Source organism: Alligator mississippiensis, chromosome 5 (assembly GCF_030867095.1).
Source record: "Alligator mississippiensis isolate rAllMis1 chromosome 5, rAllMis1, whole genome shotgun sequence".
Classification (NCBI taxonomy): domain Eukaryota; kingdom Metazoa; phylum Chordata; order Crocodylia; family Alligatoridae; genus Alligator; species Alligator mississippiensis.
The window spans coordinates 151,354,551-151,373,164 of record NC_081828.1 but is presented as its reverse complement, the minus strand read 5'-3'; the positions used below and the strand labels follow the sequence as shown (position 1 = coordinate 151,373,164).

General features: G+C 44.6%; 1 long non-coding RNA gene across 2 annotated transcripts in view; it reads left to right on the top strand.

Annotated features, from left to right (window-relative positions):
* Window positions 1–6,847: 6,847 nt before the first annotated feature.
* Window positions 6,848–18,614, top strand: part of LOC132250666 (uncharacterized) — a 52,882-nt gene continuing 41,115 nt past the window's right edge. For both annotated transcript variants that reach the window (XR_009462270.1, XR_009462271.1), the window contains exon 1: window positions 6,848–6,934. This is a non-coding gene — a long non-coding RNA (uncharacterized LOC132250666). The remainder of the gene's footprint in view (window positions 6,935–18,614) is intronic.

Genomic DNA, 18,614 nt, shown 5'->3' with positions numbered 1-18,614 from the left:
CTGAAGGGGCATCCAGGGTCTCCCTGTTACCAATTGCCAAGCTGGGGAGGGTGTGTGTGTTTGGGGGGGGGGGGGGGGCTGCCTACTCCCTGGCAGACCCGGAAGTGGACCAGAAGTACTTCTGGTCTGCTTCTAGGTTTGCCATCGAGCTTGTGGGGGCCCGCCTGTGCTCCTGTGGGATGCTTCATCAGCCCCAGCATCACAGTGTTCACGAGCTGTGCCTGGTACCTTGAGGTATGCAGAAAAAACATTTAAAGCTGTGTCTGTGGCTGAATTGCTGATCCTCCGAATTGGCATCGAATCTTCAGATTCAGCCAAATCAAATCAGGGACAGTGATCCAAATCAATGAATTGAATTGCTGTCCCCAATATGGGCCAAATCCAAATCGAATATGAATCCCTAGTGGACACCCCCCTTTTCTTCCTTGTGATATTGAAACAGGTTTCGTTTACACAGTTGTAGTTAGTTAAGTGTGCATAAAATACTCTATTTCTTTCAAGCCATGTAATTTTTGCAAAATGCTTTGAAAGCTGTACTGCAAAGAGGCCCTTGGGTAAAAAAGACAGTGCTGGGCTGAGTACTTGACATAGTATTTATCAGGGCTGATAAAAATTGCAGGAATCATCAGGTGACTGAAGACAGATTCAAGGATGGATTTTGATTTGCAGATTGTAGCTTAAATAAGCTAATGTACTGGACATTTTTACATTTGGTGCAGTTTGGGGGATACAAGGCTTTTACTATATAACACTTAGTTTGGGGTCTATGTTCTTCAGTGTGCACAAAGCATTCAGCTCAAGGATCCTCCTATCCACAGTGGGGAAGACAGAGAGTCCCTGAAAGCAAAAGCTTATTCTGTGAAGTCCTTAGGGTTCCCATTCTCCCATATTCATGAGGTCCGCCAATGAAATCCTGGGATTGGCTTGCTGTTGGGAACTGGCCCTTTGGTCTTTTACATACATTGGACCACCAGCTGCAAGCCAAAGCTGAATGTTCCAGTAAACCAGGGGTGTCAAACATACGGCCAGATTCAGCCATGGAGTCCTATTATCTGGCCCATGGCCTTAGACTGACTCTTCACACCAAATGTGGTGTGAAGAGCTGGTCTGGCATACAGGCTGGACCCAGCACTGTGGGCATTGCATGCAGTACAGGGGGTCAATCCAGGGCATGGATTGACCCCATGCAATGCAATGCCTGCACCTCACTGGCTCTAGAGCCAGTCAGGATGAGACTGTGCCAAAACCAGCATGGAGGGCTGATGTAGTGGGGCACCTCGTTGCATGTACAACCATGCCAGCCCCCTCTGCCAAATGCAGAGTGCATGGCCAGCTCACTTTTGTAGGGGTCACTTCTCTAGGGGTTACTTGGTTCACTCTACATACATCACAGAGAGTCAGCACAGCATGTGCACTGCATGCAGCTCCTGGTTGGATTGGCTCTGCATCTTAGTTCCAGAATGCATGGATAGCCTGGGGACCAATCCAGACTAACTCTGGAACCAGCGCACAAGCCCTGAGCCATCCCATGGCACTGGGCCCAGCTATGGAGTGGGGCCAGTGCCTGGTGCACACAGTCCTGGACCAGATGCACACACTATACAAGACATGGGGCCAGCACAGAGCGCACACTGCATGTGGAACCCTGCCAGACTGGCCTCGTGTGCTGTCTCTGGTTTGCGGTCCCAATCTGCCCCACAGACTGGCCCAGCAACCCTCATTTGGCCTGTGGTGCTGAATGAATTTGACACCCCTACTGTAAACAATCGTATATTAAATGTATACACCCTCTACCTGTTAACTTAATTGTACCTCCTGGATGCTGTGTTGATGCTGACCCTTTCCATCCACCCTCACAAGCCCCCTGTCTGGCCTCTGCCAGTTTTGGTCCCTACTGAGATGCTATTTGTCCTAACCATTTCTTGATTTGCATTTTCTTGTATGTCCTTTTCTTTCTACAGGCTCCTCCTTACCTACAGTCCAGTTGAGTCTGTCAGGCAACAGTACAGATGAAAGTGCTGATGGAAACTTCAATTGGAGTTCCAAACTGCAAATCCCTGGTATTGTTTCAAACACTGATAGAGCAACTGAAATAAACTGTGAAGTACAAAAATGTTGACTTCCTTTCCCTCCCCATGCCCATGTATTTTGCTGGTTAGTGGTGGTACTGAGTATTTGGATCAATTGGTTGCTAATTACACACTGACTTTGGTAGGCTCTAGCACAGTCTCCAATGATTCATGTATTTTCATTGATTTTTACATAAAACTAAAATGGAGCTGCACTGTTTAGCCCTTGGAAATTGGTCATCAATGACCTACTTCAGATTTAATAGCCTTGATAATACTTAGAAGCTCATTATTGTGTCTTGGATTAAACTATTTATATACTGCATAGACTGATCACATGCTGCTGCTAGTAAATGAGTAGTTATAAAAGAGTGCATGGCATGCCACTACCTTGTATGCCCCTGGCTACAGAACTGGGTGTGCCTTAACAATGCCAGTGAGATAGGTTCGTAGACTCGGGTGAACATTTGACCTTTATTGTTTGATTAATGCCCATATGTGCCCACACACTAATTCAACTAATATTCTTAGCTGATCATACCTCACTTTGTGTACATAAATAGTTCCATGGTTAAGTACCTGCTTAAATGCCTTTGTTGAATTAAATACTTAGTTTGCAAGTGGTGATGGACTTATTGTATCTACTTCTGAGATTCAGCTTCAGTCATCATCTTTGACTAAGCAGATATTAAAACTAGAGGCTAATTTTCATCATTCGCATAGGTTGCCAATTCTGCAGTCTTGAGGTGAGAGACTTGTGGGGGCAGGAAGACCTCCCCTCAGTGCATAGATTGACTAGGTATGTGTCCACGAGATTATCACGTGAGATTCAGCAAGAACAAGTGCCAAGTCCTGCACTTGGGACAGAATAATTGCATGCACATGTAGAAACTGGGGAATGGCCGAGTAGGCTGCAGTATTGAATAAAGGGACCTGGGTGTTTCTGTAGGACATAAACTGAATATAAGCGAACAGTGTACTCTTATTGCTAAAAAAGCCAACAGGTATACCGGGTTGAATTAACAGGAGTGCCACTTGCAAATCAAGTGAACTGATTCTTTTGCTCTATTCAGCACTGGTGAGGCCTCCTCTGGAGTATTATTGTGCCCAGTTTTGGGACCCACACTTCAAAAAGAATGTGGACAGATTGGAAAGAATCCAGTGCGGAGCACAGAAAATGTTTAGGGGTCTGGGAAGTAAGCCTTAGGAGGAAAGGCTGAAAGAAGTACAGTAATTTAGTCTGGAGAAAGAAGACTGAGGGGGAGTTCTGATAACAGACTTCAGTCTTGAAAGACAGTCACAAAGATGACTGAGATGGGCTTTTCTCTGTGACTGTATGTGGCAGGACTAGGAGCAATGGCCTCAAGATGCAGGAGGTGAAATTTAAGTTAGAGATTAGGAAGACCTTCCTGATACTGAGGGTGGTCAAGCATTGGAACAGGCTACTTAGAGAAATTGCAGAATTTCCATCTTTGGAAGTTTATAAGACAGACACTTGGCTGGGATGGTCTAGTCAAGGATGAACATTCTTTGAGCAGGTGGCTGGACTAGATGACTGTGAAAGGTCCCTTTCAGCCCTACTTTCCTATGATCCGATATTGTTAAGACAAGAGGTTTAGAACGTGAAAATAAAACTTCCAGATGTCTTCCTTCTAGATTACAATTACCTAGTATATTTTTTTTTCCTGGGAAGGAGTAGTTTTTGAATTGTATAACATTTCCCAGTGGGATCAACTCAATGAACTGAAGATGAAAGCATGCAGGTTTGTCTCTTAGATAGTGGACGCCTTAAAGCAAAATGCTGAAAATCTAGTGAATCCAGCTTTAGTTTCCAGTGTTGCAGACTCTCTCTTTCTTCCTGGTGACTGGTACAGAACCTATACTAACATAGAACAGCAACAATTAACCACAGGGAGCAAACTGTAAGAATTACTAATGTAGACAGGTGGAATCAGGCTAATTATCATACAGGCTTATACAGGGAGGAAAAAAAGGCCTAAGGTTTCTCTGAGAGAATTACATGTCTGTGATGGCCCCCTCCCTCTGCTGCAATTATTTCCAAGTTACACCTGCCAAGCTGTAGGGAAGCATTCCCATGGTTTGTGGGTGAGAACGCAGTCAGGTAAAATGTTGTTTTTGTTGTATTTAAAAAAAAAATCAACCTCCAGTTCTTTTAAAGAATGTTTTACAGTTTGCATTTCTTCCATTAAAGGGACACTATCAATTGAAAAATCCGTCCTTTTTCTTCTCTTTTTAACTCCTTATCTCAGTTACCAATAGCACTAGGAACAGTTTGTGGCTTTTATTTTTAGATGCACTTTATTTTTACCATTCACATTGTTTGTTTACTTTAAACCGAGTAGAATGGTTTGGCAGTGAAACTAGACTGCTCTGTTTTTAGGCAAGTATGCTTTGTGGTATTTTTCTTTCTGTTCAGATACACAGAGTTGGATTGCAAATGCTGCAGAGAGAGATTTTAAAGCAGAAAGATGGGCTTAGATCAACCCAGCAGTTTCCTTTTTTAATTAAAAAGAATTTGCACTTATGAATAGAGACATATATATTAATATGTCTGGCAAACTTTAGTGCATGCTAATGTTAATGTTAAATGCTTTACAAATATCTATGAAGCATTGAGGATATTTATAGTTTGTTATGGAAAATATTGTTGTTGCATATACAGTGCATTAATAGTAGTCTCTATTTATTTTGGAGGGAGATCATATTTGACTCCGGTCTTGCAAATGCCTGTGCATACAAGTAATTTGTTGAGTTCCCTAGAACTACCTAAAATTGATCATTCCAACAATCAAATATGAGAAGAAATATATAATGAACACTCCAAACATGGGAAGTAAAAAATAAACATTATGGAAATGAACCTGCATGGGGCAGCATCTCATGGAAATAATCTACCATGATGAGTGGGCTAATTGTAGGGGTAGCTTGGAGCAACCCTTCTATTTGGATTGGCTGAAGCTTTCCATTACAAGACTTGTTACAACCTAAAGCATAGGAGTTGTTTTAGTGGAATCTAAAATGTAGTTTATAAAAACTTATCAGTCTAAGGCCCGTGTATAATTGCTTATTCCAGTGTAAGCGTGCCTTTTTCAATTCAGCCTATAGGAATAAGCTTGAGCTAACCTCAAGAAAATCCTTTTCTTATATGTGATAAAAGATTGCATGTGGTGGAGGCAGGGGAGAGCGGTGTTAGTGCTGGTATAACTACACATGTATAAATCACCAGGATAACTGCAATGGTACTGTAGCATAGGTCTGATAGTATAACTATCACTAAAAAACATTCTCATGTCTATGAGGCTTTTATCCCATTAAGTTCTATTCAAGTTTATCTGAATGTATGTGCTGGTAAAAATCTCCAGGTCCCTTTTTTTAGTGCTGCTTCATATGAAAAATGTGGCAGCCTAATGAAATAATTATTGAACTGTAACAGTCTGAATAGTTGGGTCCATATGATGCTAGGTCCTCATGATACCATCATGATGCAACGGGCTACACTGGGAATGTTTGAGAGCTGCCAGGACTTCCAAATCAGTTGCATCTATTTCTTTTGCAAATGGAAATAGTAAAAATGTTTGTGTTTTGCCTTGAACCCATCTGCAGTACTTTTTGGTTGTAGTTGTTGGAACATGGATGAAGTTTCTATGTAATCTCTACTTCTGACAAACACAAACTGGAAAAACATGACTTAAGACTAGAAGCTCCAAAGCGCACTGTGATGTTGAACGTTTGGATATTCTGACACGTGGCAGAATCTACACAGCAGAGTAAGATCCCTGTATGATGTTTACAGAACATTTTGGCACCTATAAATGGGACTCTTTCAATTCCTGCTCATTGAGAAGACAGACTGCTGAGCTAATTGGTGGGAAGTGCCAAAGCATGGGCAAGGCTTATATGTTTTCATACTGTTAGAGAGAGAGAGAGTTCTTTGAACAGTAGGGAGGCACCATCATCTATTTGGGTTTCTCAGCCATGGATCCTATCTTGAAGGTAGGTATCTGGGGCCAGCTGTTCTCACAAAATAAGGGGGTTAGATGGTAGCGTCCTGGTGAGAACATTTAACTGAGGAAATTGAGGCTTAAATCTCTTTTCAGCCTGAGGGTTCTGGAACCCTCACCTTGCATGCCAGGAAGTTGCTGCGCCACCATGTAACAGGGCATTCTAAGGTGGGTTTATATCACTTCCATTCATTAGACTGGTTTCCCTTAGGTATATCCTCTACAATATTTTAAAATATAATATATGTTTGAATTTTAAATATATTACATATGCATATACATATATTAAAAGGAGACCTGGATTCAAATCCCTGATCTAAAGGAAATGTGTGTGTATATATGTATATAGGTCTCTATCTTCCCAGATGAGTAACATGATTATGTTACTATCTCTGTCTTCCTAGATGAGCAACATAATTATGTTACTCATCTGGGAAGACAGAGATAGTAAGCTATCTCCCTCTTCCTCCCTCTCTCACCCCAGATCAATGGATATTTAATATTTGTAGAAAAATTATCAGAGAAATAATGAAAGTCAGGTAACCCTCAATAAAGGACAATGGACTTTGAGCTGCTCTTGAAGAAAATGGAGAGATTTAATTTTAATTATTTTTAGTAAAGTATCAAGACCCATGTTCATTGTAACACAATTATCTATACATATGTGGCAGTGCACGTTTGGGTGCCTGCCACTTTAAGGGCTAGAGGCGGGCAGCTGGCAGGTGCTTGATTAAGGTGGCCATTTTCAAACTTAGGCAAGCCAGGCAGAAGCAGCAGTTTGCTGCCAGCAGCCAAGGCATTATCATTTGCTGGCTGAGCTACTGCTCCTGGAACATCTTAGAGGTAAGGGCAGGAGCTGTGGGGAGGCTTGGATGCTCCTGGGCCTGGGCCTGGGCCTGGGCATGACCTGAAACTGCACCCTGCCTGGGGAAGGGTGGTGTGGTGGGACTCCTTGTGGTGAGGGAGTCCCCAAGAAATGCTAGGATAGTTACCTCCCCAGTGAATGGTGGGTAGGGGCATCTTAACCACAGCCTCACACACCAGCAGGTATTATGAGTAGGGGAGAGAGTGAGATGGGCCAGGCACACCTGGAGAGGCACCTGAGCCCTGCAAGGGCGTGAGACTCCGGAGGCTTCAGAGGGAGGCAGCGTTGATATGGGGGCCTGCTCAGAGTAGGGTGCAATGAGAGGTACCTGAAGGACCGAGCTTGTGGGGTGCGGAGTAGGGCTACTGAGGATGGCCTGAAGGGCTGCACCATCGGTGTACTGAGTACAGCTGCAAGGGTGGTTTGAAGGACAGTACATGGGCCAACCCCATGAGTTGGAACAGGAGCAAGTTGCCTGGTGAAGGGTAGGGACAGAATCAGCCCAGTGTTTGGTGTAAGGTGATGCCACATAGACTAGGGGAGCACAAGCGAACTGAAGGTGTTGCATGTGCTGTGCCAGAGAGTTAGTAGTCAAGCCTGATGGCCAAAAGGTCACTTAGGGGAGCAGGGCAGGCTGTATGTGGTCCAGTGAGGGGTGGAGTGCAAGATGCCTCTGTGAGAAGGGGGCAAAGTGAGTATGAGCATGGAAGAGGCCCAACAATGGACTGAGTCTGGCCTGGCCTGAAGCCAGGAAGCAATTATAATATTCTAGATGCCATCTGTGAGGCATGGGCAATGATTTAGGGGAGGTACAGAGCTGTGGATAGTGCCCCCTGGCATCGGGGTAGTGAACGGGCAGTCTCCCATTTGATATATCATAATAACATTCAAGTCATGGCAGGCTAGTCTGGGAGGACTGCTCTAGGCAGGTAGGTGGGCTAATTCATGACCTAGCCCCTGGGAAGGCCCCTGTCACAACATATTTATTTTACAGTGTGCTATACATATTGTACCATTCATACAGCATTAATTTAAATGTAAACATCTGTGTTAATTGAATGCCTGGTGCTAGCAAACTTTCGAACCAGTCTTATTTTAGATATAATTTAATTATCTCTGTTGAATTGACTGATATCTAAAAGTGGGATTGATTCTACCATTAAGCTGTTTCAGTGATTCACATCAGAAATGCTCTGTGGAGGTAAGGGCAGGATAATGTTATTGGAAAGGATTACACATAAACAGATGTTTAGTTTTTATATTGCCAAAATATTTTAAATTAAAAGTCTTGTATAGAATATGATAGAGCTGGATCTTCTAAATTTGATGAATTCATGGGCCCTGATTCTGTAAACATGTCTTTGCAGCTGGATCTTTATCTCCAAAATGAGACCCAATGGCATAACTATGGCAGGGCAAATAAAATGTACAAAGATCATTCCTGGATTCCAGACTGCTATCTAAACCAGACTCTCTAGGGCAGACTCCAGACTGCTATCTAAACCTGATTCTAAGGCTGATTAAGAATTTTTAGGGAGCAAAATTCTTTCCAAACATGAGATTTCTTTGATAACTAAAATTTTGACAGGAAAGTGCTGCCTCCCATGGCATTCTAATTTTTTTATAGCAAAAGTCAAAACAGGAAAATGTATTTTTGTGTTCAATTTTTGCATCTTTTTTTTTTTTTTGCTTTTCTTTTCATAATGTTGCATTTTTATGTTTTTTTGGATACTGAATGCAGTTGAAATAATATTGAGTCTTTTCACTTTTTTATCTTGTTAAAGTTTCAATTCAACAACTCAGTTTCAAGGAACTTTGCATGATTTTTTTAACTTTGGTATTGGAAAAATGAAGCAGAGTATTTGGGGTATATGAAGCAGAGTATATTATAGCCACAAAACAAATTTCGCTTCTAAATCCTACTAAACTTCCAGCCCAAGGTTGAAATCCTCAAAATTTCTGCTCAGGTGCTACATAATTTGGGAAGTATCTAAAATTGTAAGTGCCTAACTTTCCTGTGTTTAAAATTCCACTGGTGTCTAAAGTTCTACTTTTATCCAAAGGGCCTAATAGCTCAACACCTAATCCACATGAAAGGCTCATTTAAGATGTATAGACTAAGCATTCCTCTACTTATGGATCATAATCCCGTGGGGTTGCTTAAAACATGGCTATTCAACTAGTTTTATAGGGGCGAGGATATAACCTAATACAGACTTACCCTACCACCCCAAGCAAAAGCCCTAAACCAGTGCTTTCTCAACCTTTTTTTACAAGTGGGCCAAACCTTAGGGCAAGGGGCTATATAGAAAAGCATTGTTAGGAGGCTCTGGAGCTTTACGAAAGCTCTGACCTCACTAGCATGTCAGTACAGGCTCTGGCTGAAGCCACAGTTTCCAGATCCAAGGAGCTGAGCATTACTGATTCCTGCTGTGACACTCCTCTCATACCCTCACCACTGATTTCAGTAGCAGGAAAAAGTGCTGAGCAGCAGTGGTTGTTCTCAGCTCCTGAGCTCTGGAACTGCATGAAAACTCTGAGCTTACTGGCATGTTAATGTGGGTGCTACTCATATATCCTCTGTAACAGAGAGCCAAAGGTTCCTGTTACTTTAAGGGTGAAGGAGCAGCAGGGAGAGCCTGAGGTGGGAAAAGTAATTTATTATGAGCTGCCATGGAACAGGCACTGGGGGAGTGACCCAATGTAAGCATTTACCCCTGAACTAGCTGTGTTGCAGTAGCACCATGGTATACAGCCTTGCATAGGAGCACTGCTGCAGAGACCAGCAGCAGTAAATCACCCTCAAGGGCATTTATACACATACCTTTGTCTGCTCTGACGCACCAGAAATCCAGCACGTTGGAGCAGACTCAATTGGGTCTGTGGAGCACATGAGCTGATGTGCCTGATGCTGCATTGCATGCATTCATATAAATGGCAAAATGTGCATCTGTGCAGAAAATGGCAGCAGTGCGCTTGTGAACTAAAATATTATGAAAGTATTTTAGTTCAAAAAGTGTGCCACCACCACTTTCTCAGTGCTGATGCACATTTTGCCATTTGTACACAAGTATGCACTGCTGGGCGCTTTTTAAATAATACACATATATAATAATTTGGGAAGTATCTAAAATTGTAAGCGCCTAACTTTCCTATGTTTAAAATTCCACTGGTGTCTAAAGTTCTACTTTTATCCAAAGGGCCTAATAGCTTAACACCTAATCCATATGAAAGGCTCATTTAAAATGTGTAGATTAAGCATTCCTCTACTTACGGCTCATAATCCTGTGGGTTTGCTTAAAACATGGCTATTCAACTATTTTTATAGGGGCGGGGATATAACCCAATACAGAGTTACTCCCAAATACACATATTTGTATATGTGTACAAATATCCCCTGAGGCTGAGGTTGAGGCTGAGCCAACAAGCTGATTCAAGAAATGCCTACAGCAGCTCAATGAAACATGTGAGCAGCAGGGGACAGGGCCAGGGAGCTATATAAACACAGGCCCTGAGTCAGGCAAGCCCTGGAGGCTGCTGAGGCAAGAGCTCCAGAGCAAGGAGAATGCAGGTGCTCTGCTAGCTAGCTCTGGGGGTGTCTTGAGGAAGGCAAACAGAGTGCAGATGCCCCGAAGGGGTCTCTTATCTGGGCTAAGGGGAAGACTTGTTATACATGCAGGTAGCCACTGTTCATGTTTGGACCCAGAGGGGTTTAGTTGCATTTGCCAGAAGGTCTGCTCCTGGGTTACAGTTTCAGCCAGTGGTTTTGGGAGTGGCTGAAAGGAAAGTGAGTGGAGACACAGCAGGGCACCTGAGGGGTGCGTGAGGGTTTAACCCACAGCTGAGTGCCTGGGGCATGTCAGCATTTAGAGCCCTGTTAGGGGCCTTGATTCAGGGATTAGACCTAAGGAGGAGATCCAAGACTAGTGAGAGAGAAGGAAAGACAGAAACCTAGCTTGGACAGGAGCTGGACAAGGGCCAGGGGCCCTGTGCCTGGGGAGAGCAGAGTCAGAGCCAGGGGGTGCCTGTGCATGAGAGGGAACAGACATTCAGTGTTTGGTGTGGAGGGGGCTCAGTTCCTGTTTGCACTGGCCAAAGCCAGTAGGTGGTGGTGGGGTGTGCTTCTGTGTGCCTCCCAGGAGGCTGCCCCTCTCCCCAGCCCTGGCACCCCACCAGCTAGAGACTGTCAGCAGCAGCTTGTCATGACCCAATGATTGTGTGTGCTTTTCGGCACTGCAGAATTATTTCCCACCACATGGAGCTTTCTTTGCATGGTGCAATTCTCAGCTGCAGAGAGAAAACCCCGGTGCAAAGGAGTTCCCGCCACCCGTATGTAAATTTGTTTCCCACTATTGGCTGTTTCTAAATTATTTCCACGTGGCAGCTAGCGATTGGCTTGCTAGTCGTATAAGAGGTTTGAGCAGTTTCCTCCCAAGTTGTAGAGAACTCCACAACCATCTCGTGGGGACTCTGAGCACGCGGCAGAGTAATAGAAACTTTGTGTGCGTCTCAGAGGAGTTCGGCGGCCTGATCAACCACCAACCTCTTCCCGTCTCGTTCGTTAAATTCTTAAGACGTATCTACAGCTTTGCGTGCTCGTCAAGGGTATCCAGAGCTCTGTCGTGTTTGTTTTTGCGGAGTCTAGCAAACTCCGTGCGTGTGTCTTCAGTGGAGCCTAGCAAACTCCACTTGTGTTTGTCTGAAACTGCAACTCAAGAAAGTTTTTCCTGCCTGCACCGCGACCACCTACAGTGTAAGTAAAACAATCTTTAATTAACCGCTATGAGTCCGTGCCTAATTCTAGTCCGTTGTGCAAAAATACCCACCCTACCATTACGGGCTCCCGGCCACAGCCCGCCGCGCACCCCTGAAAGCCTCGGACCGCTCCCGGCCCGTACACAGCTAAGGGGGGGCAGAAGGGAGGAAATGGAACCCCCCCAGTGCAAAGAAACCCTCCCACAGCTTCCTGGCACCTCCCCCCCCAGCCTCTTGACAGCTGCAGCCTAGAGCTGCAGCATTAGGCTATTCTGGGGAATGGGACTGGGGGGGTGAGAAAGGGAACCCTGCTGCCGCACAGACCCAGCCCACACCTTCCACAAGATCCCATCCAGCTAGCTATGGAAGGGGTGGCTTGTAGCAGTTGGGCCCCTTTCACCTGGCCCCAGTTCCCCGTGTAGTGAAAAACTGGACTGGACAGCCCCGTGCTCCAGCTCTTGGTTGCAGCTGTCAAGAGTCTGGGGTGAGGAGGGAAGGGATTCCCCCTGCTGTGTGGACCTGGCCTGCCTCCCCACCCTCAAGACCCCAGTCAGCAAGCCGTGGGAGGGCCCTTGCAGCAGGAGACCTCCCTTCCCCCTCCTGCCCCACCCAGCATCCTGACAACAGCAGCCAGAAGCTGCAGCATGGAACTGCCCAGCCTGGCTTTTTGCTGTGCCAGGAACTGGGGCCAATGCAAGTCTGGAAATCTGTGGTGGGATCCACATGGCAGTAGGCTCTCTTTTTTCTGCCCACGCCTGTTCTGCAGGGAGGAGGCAGAGCCTTTTCTGTCTCTTCTCTGTGACAGCCCAGAGTGTGGCTGAGCTGGTGCTCACCCAGAGAAGACAATCGCTGTCTGTGGCTAGCTGGCCATCCAGTGAGGGGCCCCCTGGGATGATGGCAGAATGTGACCTACATTGAAGTGTTATGGATAAGTACAGCCATTCAAAAAAAGTGTTCTAACCTAAAGCACTTTAGTCTCTTACCACACTCATTGAGGGTTAACTTGGAGTGGGATCCACCATTTATAAAGTGCTTTAAGTGATGTGAACCTCTGTTCTGTTACGGCTTTAAAGCGCTTTATGTACATTTACTGCATACTAAGTGTAATGTCTGTATCTAGCCTATATGTCCCCATAGAGCCCCCGTCAGAGCTGTCACTCTGCTTCCTCTGCTTCCTGTCAATACTAACTTTCACAGAAGGGTGTCCTTTACCGTCCGTAAGTGTATTTGATAATGCATTTATTTGCAACTGTGTGTGCGCATATTATATTCATGGAACATTTCTGGGTAAGGGGGGTGGGGGGTGCTTTAATTAGAGCAGCTCTGAGAGTCACGCTAATTAAAGCCCCTGTAGTATTATGTGTATTCAGCGTCCTGTGCTTCAACATGGTGGTGGGGGTGCTTTAACTAAAGGTCATTGAGCAAGCTTTAGTTAAAGAGCCCCCACCACCATTTTGAAATGTGGGGACACTGAATATACTTGATGTGGAGGCTGCTGGAGCATGCTAGCTAGCATGATCCAGCAAACTTGCAGCAGACTCAATTGAGTCTGCTCCAATGTGTGCTAATTAGCACGTATTGTAGCAGAGGTCCATCATCTGTATAGGTGCCCTAAGACTGTAAAACAGGACACTGTTGATATTTATCCTCTTTAGTGACTCTGATAATCTTTTGTACTGAAAAACTACAGGCAGCAGTGACCTGCACTTACTGACCGTTTGATTGTTCAGTGCTTTCAGTAAAGGTTTGAGTCCGTTCTTTCTCTCTCCCACCTTTAATCTTTATTCCCCAAATTATAGGGGATTCCTATAGTGGTATGAAGGATCCAGTCCTCCTTTAAGCAGCAGGAGCTGCTCTGTGGTCTCTGCAGCCATAAAGCTACATTAACTCTGGTTGCTACAGCCCTGCTCTGTGAGGAGAACATCCTAGCTTAGCTGTGTATCTGAGAACCTTGGCATGGTGTGCTTCCTTCATATCAATCTATATCCTGGTGAACACTTCTCCACTGCTCCCACCCATGAGAGAGACATGTTTTTCCTCTTGCATTTGAGTCCTTTGTCTCTTTGCAATTTTACACCTTCTGTTTTCTTACCTCCAGTTCTACAAGATGCCTGACTCTTTCCTTTGCTTGTGCAAAACTTCCTTTAAAAAAACCTTCCCATTTATTCCTTTCAAACCATGGGCTTTTCATGTGAGAATGTGTCAGAGTAACCCATAGCTCTATTGTTTCTGTGTGTGCATACAATCTTCTTGATATATGCCCTTTGAAATGTATGTCTGTAGGCTTATGGGAAAATTAATAAAACAGAAATTAAAACTGACAGCTCTGAAATGATGTGCTACCCTTAGCATATGGACTACCTCACATGAACAGTTTACAGGGTTTGTATCAGGATTATGGACAGTTACCCAATGGGGGATAACTTCTGGACTATATTCCTAAATCTCATTTGACAGGTTTTGGATGCTGTATAATTCTTATAGCATTATAATGTCACAGCAGTGATACTATAGTTGTTGTTAAGATGGTCTTTTCATTCTTTGCTCTAATTTTATTTTATAATTGCTTCTGAAACTTCCTACACTTATTCTCATGAAAGAAATAAGGTGTGGTTTGGGGGGATGTATGTGTTCCCCACCAAGAGAACAGCAAAGCTGAAAATAAACTATTTGCATAGTTCAAGTAGGTTCATCTTGCTCTGCACTAGTCTAGACACACAGACTGTACCTGCTCATCGTAAATTAGTTTTAAAACAATTTAGTTAAACCAATATGCACAAGTGTGGACACACTTATGCCAGGTTTAAACCAGTGTGTAGTGGTTTGTAATTAAGGCTTCATCTGCACACAGACCTGCACTGATTTAATGACATTGATTAAATTAAGGTGCAAACATCTCCTTGGGCACCCTTTTTCAGTTTAAAAATGGCTATTTCAGTTTAGCTTAATTTTGTTGCTATGACCTGGCTTATGAACAAGATTACACTAGTTACACAAAAGATGTGGTGTTTCAATCGGTGCAACTGTTTCTGAACACTTTCAGTTTAAATCTGGTTTATACATACAAGTGTCATTGCACAAAGCTACATCAGCTTAATTTAGCTTAAAACCATCTTTTAACTAAACCAGTAGAGTTTACTTTTGTAAACCAGGCCTTGGGTGCCACAAGTAAGTGTAGCCATGATGATCCACGGAATTTGTGAGAAGCAAGGTTTGTTTGGTGCTGTTATAGCTTGTTATAATTTTCCATGTATAGAATCTTAGTATTGGAGGTTTGTCTTGATTTTGTTCCCCCCCCCCCCCCCCCCAACTACTGCTGTAGCAGGGAAAGCAGAGACAGGAGGCAGGCAGCGGTGGGGCAGAGGGTTTGGGGGTACAGGCAGTGGGGAAGTTGAGTAGCTTTCCCCTGCTCCCTTCCTCCCTGGCACCTGCTCCCTTGCAGCCACCCCTTTCATGCCCCGCCCCCCCCACCCCATTTCTGCTTACCCTTCAGGCTGTGGTTGTGGCTCTTGTAGCCCTGCTCTGACGTAGAGCATGGAGCACATGGTTGCTCTGCTCCTGGCTTGGCCACACAGCAGTGGTTCCAGTAGGGTGACCACCCATCCCTAATTGGGTGGGACAGTCCCAAAATGTGAACATCAACCAGTCCTGGGCTGCACGACTCCAGGACGGCATTTGTCCCAGATTCACAGCATCATACAGGGATTCAGGTTTTCCATTCACCATGGAAAAGCATGGGAAATGGTGGGTGGTTTCCTCTTGCAGGCTGGCAGAGCTCTAGCCTACAAGGGGCTGCAGGGAATGGGACACCGAGGGTGCCATGTGCATGTGTGGTTGTGCACACATGCACATGGCCAGGAATACAGTCCCAGGCAGCGGTGAAGAGCAGATCCCCCTGCTGCCTGCAGATAAACTGAGGTGAGAGTGTGGGCAGATTGAGGCCCCTGTGGTGAAGGAGAGAGTGGGTCAAGAATCGTGGCTGGGGCTGGGAGTGCTGCCCAGCTGGGCAAGAATGTGTGGCTGCAGGGTATGGCTGGAGTGCAGGAGGGAGCCATGGGTTGCTTGGCTATGGGGCAGGGAGGGAGGAGGGGGGACAGCTCCCTGCCATTGTGCACATTTCTGAGGAGGGGAGCATGGTGGGACATGTGCTCCCCAGGTTTCTGCATGGGGTGGGGGAGGATGCAGGCTTGGGGCTCCCCACTCTACTGTGCTGCCCTTGGAAGCCTCGTGCCACCCACGCCACCTTGGCAGGCAGGAGGTGCTTCGCCTGGCAGCAATGGTGCAGAGTTGTGCCCCTTGCTGCTGCTAGGTGGGTAGGAGGTGCCAAGCCATGGTAGCGCAGCTGGCACGAGGCTTCCAGGTTCAGGACAGCAGGGTGGGGAGCCCTGAGCCTGTAGCATTCACCCCACGTTTGCCTGCATTCCCCACGGGCTCTGCTTTGGCTGTGCCCTGTGGTGGGGGGAGGGCGGGGAGTGGAGCAGGGAGGGAGGCAAGCATGCGTTTGCCTTCCAATTTGGAAAAGGTGGTCACCCTAGGTTACAGTGGTGGCAGCTCTGACTGTGGCTCTAGAACTGGCTAGGGCTAGAGCTGCTGGGCTGGGCTGGGGTGAGAGTGACCGTTTGCTCCATGCACCAGGCCAGAGTGCGGCTGGAGGTGGAGCTACAAAGGGTAAGTGGAGGTGAGGGTGTACAAGCAGCAGTGGCAGGCACAGAGGCTGAGGGGGAAGGTATTTGCTGCAGTTTTGACTCTGACCCTGGGTTGGCGCCAGATTTGGGGTTGCCTCTCCCTGCCCCCCCCCCCCCACACACACACTTCTACGTGAATCCAAGATGAAGGGCTTAGTTTCCTGTGTTAAATGGAGAAAATATCCTCATCTTAGAGTCAAGTAAATACAGTATTTGACTGCATCAGTGTAATTTAACATCTTGGGGTTTTACCTGTGCAGTTTTCCTATACAGATCAGTAATTAGTTGCCATTTGAGTTAATTTATGTAGACAGTGAATACATTCAAATTTAGTTGCTCTTTTCTGGGGACAAACAAGCTATTTGTATCATAGGTAGATAGTTTCACTGGTACTTCACAGCTTATTTGTTTGTTGGTCCTTTTGCATAACAAATAGAAGCCTACTTATTTGAGAGCTGTGACTCGGTGACAGTCCAGGCACGGCACACACTTAATTAAAGCTAGGTTAATAATTTGGAATTGTTCATATAAATTATTCTTGGTCTCTAGCTTGTTCGAAAGCAGTTGTGAGATTCAAAATGTGAAAGCTGAGCTTGTTAGCATGGCTGTACAGGTAATGCGGAATGTCTGCCCCTTAGCTGCGTAAGCAGAGCTCTTAGAATTGCATTTCTAGTACAAATACAAAATTGAAACATGATTTCTGTGAAAAGGCAATGTTGGAATCCAAGACGTAACAAACTGTTTCAGAGGTGCTGCTGGGGCAGGGGGTGCAGAGGTCTGATGAACCATTTCTTCTGTGCTGGGCACTCTGCATTTGAGCTGTGGCTGCCACTGTTGTGGGCCACTGTCCTGGAACTCCCTTTAAGTTGGCACCTGGGGCTGATGCTGTGCTCACCCCACCCTAGTTATTGATTAGAATTAGAAGTCACTATTTTGGCAAATGTTCCTCATTTCATTATTCAAATATTCATACAAAAGTGATAACAAAAAGAGTGTGGATGTGAAGTAAAAAAAACAAAACCAAAGAAAACCATTTTGGATCTGGTCATGCATTTGGGCAAGAAGGTTAAGTAGCCACAGGTGTGGAAGTGTATGTTTGTGAAGCAGAGCAGTAACACTCTCTGGAAGAAAGCCATTTTGGAAATTTGAACTCCAAGGTGTTTTGTTAGGATTTGGGGAAGTATATTGCTTAAGTATAAGCTGTGTTCTGTTTAGCCCTTGGATACCTCTGTTCAGAAATGTACAAAATTGTGGTTATACAAATGTATCCAGAAGTGTACAGCATTCTATCTTTGTCTCAGCTGCTACTTTTATGTATGCTTTGAAATTGTGAGAATAGTAAGTAAATAAATATAATTTTTTTTTTTTTTATTATTCTCACAATTTCAAAGCATACATAAAAGTAGCAGCTGAGACAAAGATAGAATGCTGTACACTTCTGGATACTGTTGTGTAACCACAACTGATTTTGTATCCTTGTGTGTGTGTATATATAGATACAACTATACAAAATCAGTTTAAAATGCTGTAAACTTTTAATTGTAATTATCAAATTGCACCTATCCTTTCATGTAGATGTAATAAACAACACAAAATATAATTCCAGTTGCTGTGGGAACTATAATTTTTGAATTTTCTGATACTTGCATATTTGAAATCCTAGACATACTGTATTACCCAGTCTATCTACTTTAGCTTTGGCATTTAATTGGAAGGGAAAACAAGAACATTCCCATCCCTGAAATGGCTGGGGAAACTGCTTCATGCAAGCAATTTATGCCTAATGGCCAAAATAGCTCTTGCGAGGGGTGGATGAAAGGATCCAGGTATCGAGGTTCTTGCCCACCAACTGCAAGTTTCTCCACAAGGTGGCTTAATGAAGGAGTGCTGCCTTCTGCACAGCTTTATTTATATGCATCCCAGAGAAAATCCTTTGCCCATGAAATAAGATGTAATGCCCCTCATCCTGTAGCTTTATAAATATGTGCTGTTTGTTCTATTGATAAAATTACAGTACTTGTTTTTTAAAGATTTGTCCTAGGGCAATACTGATGTGTGGCACATCAGGGGTAAAGGGAATCATAAGGCTCAAAAACTGCAATGCCAGCAGGATTCCCCAAAGAGTAAACAAAACTCTAACTGTTGTGAACAATAAATTGTCAATACCTTGTAGAAGCAATGGATAATGAAAAGTTATAATGCCTATAGTTAGTACCCT